At 34.9% G+C, this 15,367-nt stretch overlaps 1 pseudogene; it reads right to left on the minus strand.

The window, feature by feature from the left end:
* Nucleotides 1-4,122: 4,122 nt before the first annotated feature.
* LOC110724263 lies at nt 4,123-11,276 on the minus strand (annotated as a pseudogene).
* Nucleotides 11,277-15,367: the final 4,091 nt, after the last annotated feature.

Raw genomic sequence — 15,367 nt, forward strand, 5'->3', positions numbered from 1 at the left:
GGGGTCGCGACTGGGGATTTGGGAGCGGGTTGGGTGGTGCTTGCGATGGGGTTGATGTTGAACAGTGACGGTGGAAGGAGTGGGTGGTTGGGTGGTGGTTGCGGTAGGGTTGATGTTGAACAGTGACGGTAGAAGGAGTGGGTGGTTGGGTGGTGGCTGGACGGTGGTTGGGTGGTGGTAACGGAAATGCTAACGGTGTAAGACAAGTGGTAGTAATTTCTAACAAACTCTGTTTAGGGTGGTAGCAAAGTTAAAAAAAAAAAAAATTTAAATAGGTAGCAAATCTGAAGCGAGATGTTTTAGGTGGTAGCAAATGTCAAAATTTCCTTAAATAGAGTATGATTTTGTTTTTCAAATTAAATATATGTTAATTTTTTTAAAATTTATCTTATTAAATATTACTCACAAAACAAACAATTTGGAATAATCAATTATTATGATGCAATTGGTAGAGAAAATATACTTAATGTTGAGAGTAAAATCGAAATAAAGTTCACATGAACATTTACCTAATACAATAATGTAGAATATCACGGAATATAATGTAAAATTTTGCTATAAAAGAGCAAGTTTCGTATTGTGAACAAGGCAAATAATACAAAAACTCTACTTCTATGTCTAATTCCTCTTACTAATTAATTTCTTTCTATCATTAAAAGTTTTAACACTTTAAAAATAAATGGAGAAAAATAAAACATGAAATTAGTTATTTTCATTTATAGAATACGCAGTATAATATTGTCATAAAGAGTTTTGGAGAAATATAGAGTATATTGTTTCCAAGATACATAAACTATGGAGTAGAAATTAATTAAATAAAATAAATTTAGGAGGGGAAAAATCTTACATACCAAGAAATTAAATTGTTCGCATTCGTGCAATTTTAGAGTTAAGAGTACAATTAGGTACTCAATTCTTCTAATTTTCACCTTTTAGGTACTCAATTTTTTTTGCTTTGCTTTTGGGTACTCAAAGTGATTTTCAGGTGAACTAACTCACCACTAACTCACCACTAACCATACCTAATTAAAAAATTAATATTTTAAAAATAAAAATAAAAAATTCATAACTTTGACTCAGAAACTAGCCGTTATTACTATATTTAAAGGGGCATGAATTTGGCCAAAAAATGCCATGAAAACACCTGCAAAACACTAGCATCATTGTAGTGCAAATTCACCATGTTTTCTTAACCAAAATTCATCCAAAACGATTTTCCCTGATTCAATTTCAATTAAAAAAAAACAAAAACAAAAACAGCAACACAAAAGTTGTAGCAGTATACCAGCAACATATATCATCAAAACAGGTTCATTCACCATGTCTATTTAGGCACAAATTCTTCAACAAGGTTTTTCCAGATTTAAAAAAAAAAATCAAAACAGTAGCTGCTGCTAGGTTCTTCCCCTGCTGCTGCTGCACAAGAAAAACACACACAACATCATCAATCACACATACACAATTTCACCAAAACCACCCCTGTTTTAGTGCGCAAAACAGATCAACAAATCAAACCTTAGAGCATAAATAATCAACATGCAATCAATATCCACCAACAACACAAGCTTAATACAACAACAAACAACACAACAACAAATTTAACACAAAAAACACAAGAAATCGACATTTTGATTTCGATTAAAAAAAAACCCAAAAAACGCAAAACCCTAAGTCGCAATTACCATCATCAATTGGGCAAAAAATTCAAAATTTATATCAAATTAACAACAAAAACCATGAGTAAGTAAGCATACCTCAAAAAAATGGCGGCTTTCACTGTCGTTTTCCCCATATTTGAATGTAGCTGCTCGTGTTCCTCGACTTATGCGCAGCGAATATTTCCAGAAATGGAAAGAATTAAGGGGCAACAAGGGGGAATAAAGAATAAGAAAGGGGAAAAAGAAAAGGGTTGACCCGCGGTACTGAATTCTTTAACCAAAGGTACTGAATTCTTAGGCTGAATTATTTTTTTTGGCCGGAATTCTTAACTCAGTACCCAAAAGCAAAGCAAAAAAAATTTAGTACCTAAACGGTGAAAAAAAGTAGAATTGAGTACCTGAATTTGTGCTTAACTCGCAATTTTAGTATTGATTAAAAAGTTTGAGGAAAAGTGTGATGGATTGATTTTATTGAATTATTGTTTATGTTGAGTACAAATTAAACAAGTGGGGCATAAATGAAGCCGAAGGTGCAACCGTTTACAAAGTAATGTTATTATTGAAAAGGGTACGGTAAATCAATAGGCCATAGTAGATTGTTCAAATAGAAGAAAATTGACGGTTACAATCCATTATTGCGTGTCAAATATTAAAAAAAAACACTTAAATAAGAAATGTGTCAAATATTGCACGGGAGAGTACTTGTTGTAAAATGTTGATATTGTGAAATTCCTCATCGAAACAAATCAACAAAGATCTCATATTAGCATGTTTGAAACAAACTTATCGAGAGAGTATTATATTCATAGTCCGTTTGCCCGATTCAACTTTTTCATCGGCTTACGTGTCAAAAGATATTCGATTAAGGTGTTAGGAAAAGATGGGCACGGGTCGTGCCGCCCGCGTGTTGGCACGAGCCCGGCACGGCACGACGCCCCACTTGTGGGCCGTGGGCCGTGAACACAAATGTTGAAAATTGGCACGGCACGCACGAGCACGATCGTCGGCACGGCCCGCCAATATATATATATATATATATATATATACTCCCTCCGCAAATAGTTATCTCCAGCATTTGCCATAAATGGATGCTTCTATTATCTGCAACAAAAAATTTTCTTTCCTTTATAGTAAATTTTAAAGAGTAAAATGACCACCTTACCCTTACTTTATTTTTTAAACTTTGTTTAACATCTAATAATTACACTTACTTACCAACTAATTACCACCATTTTGTCCAAAAAAAAAAAAAAAAACTAATTACCACCTTACCCCAGCCACTACGCCGCCCCTACCTGCCTACCACCAGCCCAGAGAACCACTCACACCGCGACTATACCCCATCGCAGCGCCAATCTCCGACCAGATCTTAGATCACCGCCCCATTCTCCGATCAGACCCCATCACACCCTACACCGCCGCACCATAATCCGCACCCTAGATCGACCACATCCTAGATCACCGCACCCTAGATCGACCACACCCTAGATCGCCGCACCATTTTCCGTTGCCACTACTCCACCACAACCACTAATCTGAATTCGTGGATTTTGGTGGTTTAAGTTTGTGGGATTTGCTGTGGGTTTCGTGGCTAGTTTCGTGGCTAGACCTGGGGTCATGGACTCGTGGGTTGGGCGGTGAGCTTCGATTCAAGATCTGGGGTCGTGGGTTTCGTGGTGGGTGTCTGTGGTCTGAGTTCGTGGGGCTGGTTCGTGAGTGGGGGTTGCGTGAAAGAATGGGGGAATGCGTGGTGGTTTCGGTGGTCAGAGTTCGGTCTGCGTTCGTGAGTGGGGGGTCGCGTGGTGGTTTCGATGGTCTGAGGTCAGCAGTTCTGCGTCAGTGGTGGGGGTCGTGTGGGTGCTGGTGTTTCGTGGGGTGGCGTGGTGGTTCTGCGTCAGTGATGGTGGTTGCGTGGGTGTGGGTGTTGGATTAATTATCCCTTCCCTCTCCTTCTAATTTTCAATAATCATGCTTAAGAAGTTTTGGCTAGGAGTCCATAAAAAGTACAAATGGTGCAGATAATTGTTTGCGGAAGGAGTATATATATATATATATATATATATATATATTAAAAAATTTAAAAACTGTGGTGGCCCGCAGCCCGGCACGGCACGACACAATACCCATCTTTAGTGTTAGGGGACCGAATTGAGCTCAGAATTAGCAAAAAAATAACGTAAGTGCCTCGTCTTGCGTAAAAAAAATTGCATACAAATCGATACATTTTTGTTACGCAAAACGAGGCATTTACGTTATTTTTATGCTAATTCTGAGTTCAATTTGGACCAATAAAGACTAAAATGACCCCTAAAACTCTAACCGAATATTTTTCGAAACGTAAACCAATGAAAAAGTTAAATTGGGCTGCAATTTATAAGAACTTTTAAACTGCAATTTGCATTTTTTTTAATGGACAATTTACAAAATACAAACTTTAAATAGCTGCAATTGACAAATCTTCCAATAAAAAACGCTGAACAAACTCTTCATATACTAATACAATTGTAGCTTCTAACAAATTACATATACAATATTAAATTACATATATAACATTGCTCTCTTATTTGACTTTGTACAACATATATAAACAATAAAACCATATACACAAATGAATAACCATTTAATAATGTATTTGAACTTCAACACAGAACTGAAGACGATTTAAATTCAAAACCCATGCTAAAAATCATCTTCACCAGGAATGTCAACTTTGCACACATGATCCACACTCTTGCTCTGTTACAACTCGAATTTTTCTGCACCTAGCTTACCTGATGCTGAGAGCAACTGCAACTGATACAAGTAAACTGCGAGAAACTATTGTTTAATCATAGCTTAGATGGACTAGCTGTAGTTTGATTGATGAGCTCCCTCCTAAAGATCTTCCCTGATGGATTTTTCGGAATAGCATTGACAAACGAAACACGACGAATCCTCTTATATGGACTAACCTGCACAGAAGTGAAAGATCCCCACTATTAGGTTAAACGTGATACTTTTAGGTTTAACAATAATAAATCAATCAAAAGTTCAAGACACATTTATAACAGTTTCACATATTCAAGAAGGGTGGGTTAGTGCTCCCATTAAGTTATACATTAGAGCAACTATTTGACCAACAACATTAATCTTACAAGGAAACTTTATAATAGAACTACCACAACAGAGCTGCACAGTGTAGTAAGAGTTCGTGTATGTATTCTTAATCAGTGAAATCAACATGAAATTATCACAGCTTTACCCTTGTAGTAGCAAAATTTCAAATTTCAAATCTATCAGTACTAACACGGACGCTAATGTGAGATAAATACACAATATGACGAAACAACTTCATTTACCACCATAATTTCCTGCTGGACAGCCTACTATAAGTCTATAATCAGTCTACTATAAACAGAGAATTGATAAATAGAACATTTAAGACAAAGGTTAGAATATGATGCTATATTGCTATGCAACAGATTTTCTGATATATCAAAGTAATTTTTATGGATGGTCAGACTAGAGTTTAAATTAAGACCCTCAAACCTTATTGCACCAGGGATAAATTTTTAACAGCATAATACTAAATCTGTTATCAACTAGGGGCAAACATGCCTCTTTTGCAACGTAATCCATCACTTGAGATGCAGTAATGCTGCTTTCAGGTTCACGGACTATGAATGCCAAGGGAATTTGTCCAGCTTCTTCGTCAGGATAACTGCAGTCAAACGGAACAAGATTTATTACACAGGAGTTTGATAACTTGGGCTAGTTCAAAAAAGGAACTTGTGGTTAAAGGACATCCGGAAACCTAATCAAAACTCGAACACATGGTAATTTTATTTTATTTTATTTTTTTTTTTAAAAAAAAACTTACGAAAGATTTTCCAAGCAAAACACAGGTGAAAATTAAATTGACCACCCCCCCCCCCCCTTTCTCCCCAACCCCAACCCCCCAAAAAAAAAAAGAACACCAAAAACAAAGAATGATAATATATGTTAGTCCTTCAGGAAACTTAAAAAACCCTGAATATAAAAAAAGTTGCTTGTTGTTTTAATAATATTATAAGCATGCATTTTCATGTTCCTCCTTGCATAGAAAGGAGGTAAATGCTGAGAGAAAACTGATGTAATCTTGAATAACTACGTGAGTGCACTAGAGGAAAATAATCAACTTACGGAATGACAGCAGCATCGGCAATTTCTGGGTGTGACAATAGCAAACATTCCAACTCAGCTGGAGCAACCTGGCAATTGAAAGGATGTGATACAGTAAAGTGAGTAAACACAGACTAATAGGTGAGCTGAAAACATAGTCCTCTTGGCTATCTTGTAACCTGATATGCCTTGTACTTGATCAATTCTTTTAACCGGTCAACAATGTATAGATATCCATCAGAATCAAAATAGCAAAGATCACCAGTTTTCAACCACCCATCTGGATGAAAGGTTGCAGCAGTAGCCTCTTTATCTCCAACATAACCTACAGTTTTAGTCATTGCTATTAAACAAACATCATAGTTAAAATAATCATTATTGATAGAATAATGATGTATCAAAAGCAGACGGAGCTTTCCTATACAGTGTATTAATTAGCAAAAGAGGACAAAAGAGTGCCATCAATCTTGGCCCAATGATATCGTAATAGGAAGAGATAGAACAACTATATATGCTAAAATTGGTAGATGCACAATATTTTTTGCTTAATCTGCCCCAGAGAACTTCTATGAGATAAAGAATGTATTGGACAAACATTATACAACATCAAGCTAGGTGGCAATTTTTACAAATTGACCTCAGAGCATCAAAAAATATTAGTAGACATGATAGGTTGGGGAACCTTTTCAAGTATGCTAGGCTTAGTTGAAAACTACCTGAGTGAAGTACTTAGGTTACACTAATTGATCAGAGAATAAATTCCGCCACCTTAAACAAATTAACAAGGAGAAAATAATCAATTTTCAAAAAGGAAAACATACTAAACGAAACTAACCAAGATATTGAGTCATCGACACCATCGTTTCAAATGCTGAAGTAAAGAAATATCATGTGGAACAAGAGACAAAAAGGCAGAAGTCCTAACTTTGTAGGAGGGGGAAAATCTACTTTCCTAAAAGCATAAAGGTACCCAGAATTACAAAGTCAGAAAAATCCAACAAAGCTTTTCGAATGAAACTCCTACCAATAATATTAACTAAATCTCTTGATAACCAGGTCAAATATGTGAGAAAGAGATGCTTAAATGCCTGCAATTTTTCTAATCTGAATCCCCAATGGGATTCTTTATGGCTAGAGCCTTTATAATTGAACTAAGGCCTCTCTCTGAGTATCCCAACAATCTTAGAGACCGATTTTTCCCAAAGTTATACTTCATGTTTATTTGCTTGACCTATAACCCTTTGGCACGCAACTTAAGAAAGAGATTACAAAAAATAAACATATCTAAATAAAAAACAAAGTAATACCATACAACCCATTTTATCCCTTGTATTCATGGTTATATTTTTGTGTATTAAAACAATCATTTATCTTACCTAATTTCTTCCTTATATTGCGTGCCATGGGACTACAGGTCAAATGAAAAAAAAAAAAAAAAAAAAAGAAACTGAGGAAGTACCAAACAGTAAGTATCACAAAACGACTCATGGCATAAATAATAAATTTATGACGTGTATTGTGTACTTTAATCTTTGAAAAGTAGACAGTTTCGGGAAATGGAAGTGTAAAAATTGTTAAAACTTGTACAAAGTCATTGTTCACAATAAAGCAACGTCCATTAATAAATATACCCAAAAGAGAGCCATTGACCTAGAATTATGTGTCTCTACTTATCAAAAGTCAAATTCTCAAGGACATATATTAAGCCAAGCAATACAACTATATTGAATTGATATGTTGATAGGTCTTAAAACTAGGATCTATGTTACTTGGACTCGGATGAAGTGTCAAATTAGACACGGGTGTCCAAGCATCGGACTCGCCTATTTTCTTGAAAAAAGTTGTGTTATTAGTTACAAATGAAGTGTCCAAGTGTCGGTGTCGGTGTCCGACACGAGTCGTGTCGACACGGACACGTGAGGTAAATGAAAGAGTCCGAGTAACATAGACTAGGATGGTAACTTAATAAGAGGGTATGATATTAGAGATCTTTCAAGGTCACGTTATTACATAGTCAAATCCATTGTTAAAACATTATCTTAGCAAAAGCTTCTCTTTTTGGAACGATGTATTATCAAAAATCACGAGAAGCTCTAATTTGGTTTATGAGGTTGAGTGGTTATCCCTTGTGAGATCCAAAATGTGGCAGATTATACTCATTAAAGCCTTAAAGGTTGGGTAGGTTATTCCTTGTGAGATACAAAATCTTACAAATTAGTCTTTGTAGACTTGAGCCAACTCAATAAATCAATGGTGTCTTTTTAAGGAAATTTAACCATTGGTTTCAAGAATCAAAGAGGATTTCAAACTTCAAAGCTAATGTTAGGCATAAATATCCCAACATTTATAACTAATTTGATTGCATTGAACATCACCTTGCTTGCAAATGTTGCAATAAGGAATAAGGTCGGCATGTTAATAATTTGATTTGATTGCATTGAACATCACCTTGCTTGCAAATGTTGCAATAATTTGATTGCATTGAACATCACCTTGCTTGCAAATGTTGCACAAAAGGCTCAACCTTCTTCATTGGTCATTTTAATAATAATAATAATAAGAAGAAGAAGAAAATCTTCTAATATGGGTATGTTATATCTATGTTCATTTAAAAAGGCGAATATGTACCCAGGACCGTCGAGACACATATAGAACTCCTAAGGAAATTACCTTTCATGATGCTTGGAGCGCGCAGCCATAGTTCCCCTTCTTGGCCAGGTGGCATTTCATCTCCATTTGAGGGATCAACAATCTTTGCTTCCACGTGTGCATTTAGGCGGCCAACAGAACCATATTGTTCACATTCTATAAGTCCAACTGTCGAAGATACCCCACCTATCTCAGTCAGTCCATATCCCTAAAAAAGTGAACAGGACAAAAAAAAAAATAAGAAACAGAAAACATATAATTTATTGACCACATGAAACTAATTACTTGTACTTTCTGAATTTGTAACAGTAACCATCATGTTCTCTATCAAAATAGTTATATTCTCAAATGGAAGTGACCCTTTTTAATGAAAACAAGGGAAGAGCCAAGTAGAAACTACATACTTCTAGTTTTCATCATATTACAAGTGCCAAGCATCTTTCTGATGCTTCTGCCCCCGGAGAGAGGTTTCATATGATCTTAAGAAATACAATACAGGTTTTACCCATATCCATATGGTTCAACACTTCCACTTACATACCAAATAGGCCCAACATTTCTACCATTTACCTAACTACTATTGCACAAGAAACATAAAGTATACTACGTTTGTTGATATCTACAACTATACAAGAACCTAGCCTCAAACACCATCTCCAATGCCCACATATCTAAACAAGAAATAACAATTGAGGATGTATGCTTCATATGCACTACTAGTCAATATAGCTTCGTAATGCTTTGTAACAAAATATATCTCCCATCATTCCAACAATTTTCCAATGTTAACCATATTAGGGTGTGCTGTCTTAACCTCACATATTTTAAACTCAACGCCGAATTCATCTAGTGCACACACATAGTTCCCAAGTCCACACATAACGTCCTTCACCTTGTTCAAAATATGGCGTGTTATGAACCTTTGACCGAAGGTTGGCTTCTATAAACTAGATTGATTACATATTTTCTGTTTGATGTTTGGCCATGTACAGCACTCAACAGTCAATATGCTTTGTAATTTCTAAGGAATTCAGAATGTTTTAGACTTTAGAATTTTGATTGATGTCAGATTTCTTTGCTCATAGCAAACATGTCAATCGAATTCTTAATTTTATTTTTTACAACTTGGTGGCATACTTGTTTCAGGTAAAACTCAACAACACAACAACAGTCAAATTTTTCAGAAACCAAAAGTATGTGACCAATTCCAATCAGTCAATTTACTGAATACCAACTTGAGGTTTATGTAGCAAATTCGAGCTCTTTCTAAGAGGTCTTACATACTTAATCTCCCATACTACTAAATAAGACCCAAGCTAGTTCCTACTTGTAAGTCTTGTAACAGAATATGGTTATGTTAGAATTCAGGCTTAAAGTTAGGAAAGTTGTTAGAAAATAGCTTTTGGCCCTAGAAATCTGTTATAGTAGTTTGTTAGAGTTACAGTTTATAGATAAGCTCTTATATTGAATGAAATTAACAGATTCTCCCCTCTTTCTCTCTAATTCAGTTAAATAATTAATAAAAAAAATCTATAAATAAGAAAAATATAGTTATGTAAGATCTTGGTTGAATTAATGTGTTAACAAACGTGATAAAAGCAAGACAAGTGATGAGAATCGATCCCACAATCCTCCTTCACCCTCACAAACGTGATAAAAGATTCATGTCTACAAATTTAAAAAGATAACATTAATCAAATATTTATATACCTGTACAATTGTGATATTAGGATAGCGAACTTTAAACCTCTTAGCAACCTCCTTACCAAGAGGCGCACCACCGCAACCTAAAAACTCAAGGGAGCTGAGATCATAATTCTTTGACAATTCCGATTTTTCAAACGCCACCATTAACGGCGGCGAAACCGGCATATAAGTAACCCTATACCTCTCCACCGTCTCCAACATTTTCTTAAAATCGAACCTTGCCATTAAACCAGAGTTTCCGCCGTTGCCACCTCCTTTACCAACATGAAGAATCCGAAGGTATGGAACATTGGCAGAAAGAATAGATTGATTGCCATTGACCTAGTTTTGTTCTGTTTGACTTTCTCCAATGCCTTTGTCCTCCAAAAATTGAATGCAGTGATCGCAATGAGGTTACGATGCGTCAACTCGACTCCCTTGACTGGACCCGTGGTCCCAGATGAGTATAGGATCATGGCGGAGTCTGACTGGTGGATTGAAACGCGAGGTCGGGTGACTCGATGAGTTAGCATTGAGTTGAACTCGGGCGAGTCGAGGAGAATGAGGGGGACACTAGAGGAAGACGAAGTAAGGTTTGAGGAGAGAGAAGAGACGGTGAAGATGACGGAGGGTTTAGCGAGTTGGAGAAGGTGAGTCAACTCGGAGTGGGTTGATAAGGGGTTAGCAGGGGAGACGATGATGCCGAGGGAGAGGAGAGAGAAGTAGAGGACTGGGATGTGAAACGAGGGAGGAGAGAGAATGAAGGCGACGGTGCCGGGAGAGAGGGGAAAGTTGTGGAGGTTGGATAGAGAATGAGAGAGGGAGTTGACTTGGCGGAGGAAGTGGGAGTAGGAGAGAGATTGATGGGTGGCGGAGTCGATGAAGACAGGGGAGGAGAGAGAAAAGTTGGGGTTGGAATGGAGGAGAGAGAAGACGTAGTCGGTGATGGAGAGGTCGGTGATGGTGGGTGGAAGAGGGAGGTTTTCGCGGAGGCTGTGGAAGGTTTTTGTGCCGGAGCAGTAGCCATTTCTGAGATCAATTGAGTGTTGCATTGCCACCAATAATGTCTCAACTTAAAAAAAAACACGAGTGTTATAAAATATATTGCTCACACGAGTGTTATCTATAATACAATGATATAATGGACATCCACAAATAGTATAACCTTCATTAATAGTAAATTGCAACAAAAGAATATTTTATATCTCACAAATAATACCCCTTTGTTGCAATTAATCATTAACGGAGGTTGTACTATTTGTGGATGTCCATTATATCATTGTTTATAGATAACAATTGTGGGAGGCTGATTTTGTGTTGATGTATTTCTATTTTTAAGTCCCACATGATGAAGTAATGTCAAGGGAATAATAGGGCGTGTGTTCTTGAGCATTTTCCCTCGTGATAATTTGGTACGAAGATTCTTTCATTCTTCAAAAGGGGACCCTACAATTGGCATTGTTAATGGGTGTGAACAAAGAGAAGTAGATTGGGGCATTCTCTTGGCTGGTGTGAGCAATAATGGAACGAAGGAAGGAGGAAAACCTTATTTGATGGAGGGCTCTAAAGGAGTAATCAAGTTCATGCAATGAATGATTAATGGAGGAAATCAGGGAAGTTTTCCTTTAAATTTATATCATTGCTAATTTTCTTTTATTTACATAATACGTTTATCGAATTAATTGTGTGCCCCTAGTTAATTGTGCTTTATTATTAATTTGATGTTTTGTTCAGCAATGTGGGGTTAAGTGGAGTTAGTAGTTGTTGAGGTTAACTAGTATGTTAGTTTGACTTTCATGAGTTGCAAGTTAATCAGGAACATGCATATGCTAGTCCAATAATTAATTAGTCATGTTCTATCTGAAATTCTGAATTAATATGTATTATACTCAGTTTGATCATTGCTTGAGAACATAATTATAGTAAATTGTGAATAGGTCTGCTAGTCAGAGCCTCATAATTTTTGTTGAAGCTAGCTTACGGGTAATTGATATGTTTATGACCATTTCTATATTGCTTTAACCTAAAAACTCACCGATTATATTAATTTGTGAATATGTACTCTAAATGTATTCTACTTTTGTTACTATCTACAATTGCACCGTATAGCTTGAATATGTTTCGACTAATATACATGGTAATGATTGAGAATGTTCAGTCTCGAGACTCGATTATTATTGATACGAAAGTTTCTTCTTAAACTTATGTTTTCCTTTACATGGCTTTGGAACTTAAATTTGTCATGGAGAATATTTCACTTGAATAAGTTTTATTTTAGTTCTGTTTTTTTTTCCTCTCCATAGACCATTACAATCTATACTTGTATTTTTTACCCCAATCATGACTTCATGAGAAAACCATGTCTAGCTTTAACCTACTTCTTCCATTTTATTGTTCTATTGATACATTGTATTTTATTATGGAATTTGTTATATGTACTACCCTTCATAGCATGTTCATTTAGCATTTCTCTGACCTTTGGATCCGCGTATGAGCTAAGTTTTATCTTGTGTATATCCATATTAGTTTGAATTTATAAAAGAGTTTAGAGTTATTAGTTCTAATTCTTGTGAATTTAGCCTTTTATTGAATTTGAATTGTATTAGAGGTGTAGCATTTAAGCTACATGCAGTAAGAATGAGATTTTAGATTTCACTTATTAAATGTTTTGTTGTATATTTATGCGGATAATATGTTCACCCAAGTTGTTAGAATGCGCCGTCATTCTCTTGTAGTATGGGTGATGTATGTGATGAATTACTACTAAGTTCTACCTGCATGACCTTGATAAGTTGAATCATGTGAAGTAGTGTAAGAATGATTTTTCCGCTGACATGACTTGTAAGTAACCTTATAAGTAGATTATATGATAAAACGTGCTGACATGATTTTAGTGTTGGAATATTGATTGATGTATGACTTAAATAGATTATATTTGATAATAGCTATCTACATAAAGTTGGTTTACAAGAATGATCATTGACAAAACTAATGGCTTTCTATACACATAATTTCATGTATAATATACGAAGTTTTTTTTTAGTAGTAGATATGTATTGTCTTTTGGGTGGAAATTCTTAATACCAAAAGGTGAGATTTGACTATTCATAACTAATTAATTAAATTTACTAGCTCATTCCCAGAAGTGAATGAGAAAGTACATAATTGAAACAACAACTAACACATTTGTATGATGTTTTCTGAATTATATACTTCGGAATATTCATGGAAAATTCTAAGAATTGTAAACATGCATGAGAATAAATTTATGAGCTTAAGAAATTAAGCATGACATTATAAAATTCTTAGTTGAAAAATGTATTCATTATTTCCTTACTTTAATTTTGAGAATTTTCAATATAACGATTTATATAATTGGGCAAGAGGAAAATAATAACTTTGCTTTGTTCGATACATGCATTGCTAAAAGAATTTATATATAGCTTAAAAAGAGAATGGATTTAAAGATTGTTGGACTATTTTTATACCCCCATATGCAAGGATTAGGGGGAGATTTTATGAAATCCTTGCACATGAATAAATAAATATGTTGATGGTCAGTTTGGTACATACACTACTCTAAATATCAATGATTTATTTAATAGAAGTGGCCACATGATAATAAAATATTTAGAATAATGATACCATCTTAAAGATGGATATGAATAAATATCATTACCTATATACTAGCTATAAATGTACATAGTAAGTTGATGTCCTAGAAGGACAAGATCAGTTGCTATTGAAACTAGCACACCTGAAGTGTGGTAATCCAAAGGGTTACAACAATAAGAATCCTTGGAAGAGGATAGGAGCAATAAATCTCATGCGATATGGTTGGGTAACTTCTTCCATGTAGTAGAACACCATTTCTTGACGATTGATCCTTTCAAATTGAACTTGAATCTTCAAATCTTCAAATAGACTTATTGAGCTATCTTCATTTCTTCATATTTGTGAAAATAATACAAGTGTTTACCACTATTTCATTCGATAGTTTTGTTTCGAATTATCATAACAATTAGATGTATGCCTTCTTCTGGAGGTCATATATACTAATGATGATCAATAATTGATCACAGTATCCAAACATAATTTCATGGCAACACTTGATATCATAATTTCATTTTTCTAGTATCATATGAATTAAGAAATTAAAATAATTACATATTTTGCTCATGGCTCTTCTGGACCATAAGAATATTATACTCACTCAATGGGATCTCAACTTTATTCTTTAATTAGACATTTCATGTTTATATGAGAGTTTGCCAATGAATACATAGACTGGTTGAATCTCACATACTCAAACTTCAGGCTGAGATATCAATGTTGTAATCATATTGACTCTCCATGAGTTTGATAATAATTGCAACATTCAAGATATAAAATATGTAGGGCTGGGTATTTAAATACATTGTATATAAGTTCTTCAGGAACTCTTCTTACATGAATCATAACAAGCTATTATTAAAACGACGTCATCAATAATTCCATCACTAGTGTAAGCCCATTGGAATATAAATATTTCTTTATAAGTTCTCATCAATGTTGTATATATGCCTTACTATACATTGGACAAACATTCACACATACCACAATTATTATATTGAAACTAGCTAGTGCATGAAATATGAGATATAGGAATCATGATAAGATATTGAACAAAATATACAACGAGTAATGCATCTAACAACTTCCTAAACATGCAATAAGCAATCCATTAACCAATGACTCACGCACGCACATGGGTATAAGACTCAAATTAATGCAAGACACTGTACAGTGTGGATTTAAAAATCCATATTTCATTGGACTTCTAGTCCATGATAAACTTTTGATGATTATAATTATGTCGACATCATAATGGACATATGTTTTAGCTCCCCTATTCAATAGTACATTCTATTATGCATATACATATTATTCATCGGTTCCAATGTGTACCGGTATCATAAAATTACTTTAATGTATATTTTGCATGCTATTTTATAATGATATCTGAATACATTTCTCATTGTTGGTACCATCATAACATTTCTTACATAATGGGTCATCTATTATATTAATTTAGATATTTATACCACATATCAAGGGTATTTCTCACACTATGATATTAATATACTATTGTTATACTTTAAAAGTATCAACTGCACTATCTTGCCATATATCGCATATTTATATTGGAACCGATCATACAAACTACACTTCAGGTGCAGTGATTTAACGAAAAA

Source organism: Chenopodium quinoa, unplaced genomic scaffold (genome assembly GCF_001683475.1).
Source record: "Chenopodium quinoa cultivar QQ74 unplaced genomic scaffold, ASM168347v1, whole genome shotgun sequence".
NCBI classification, from domain to species: domain Eukaryota; kingdom Viridiplantae; phylum Streptophyta; class Magnoliopsida; order Caryophyllales; family Amaranthaceae; genus Chenopodium; species Chenopodium quinoa.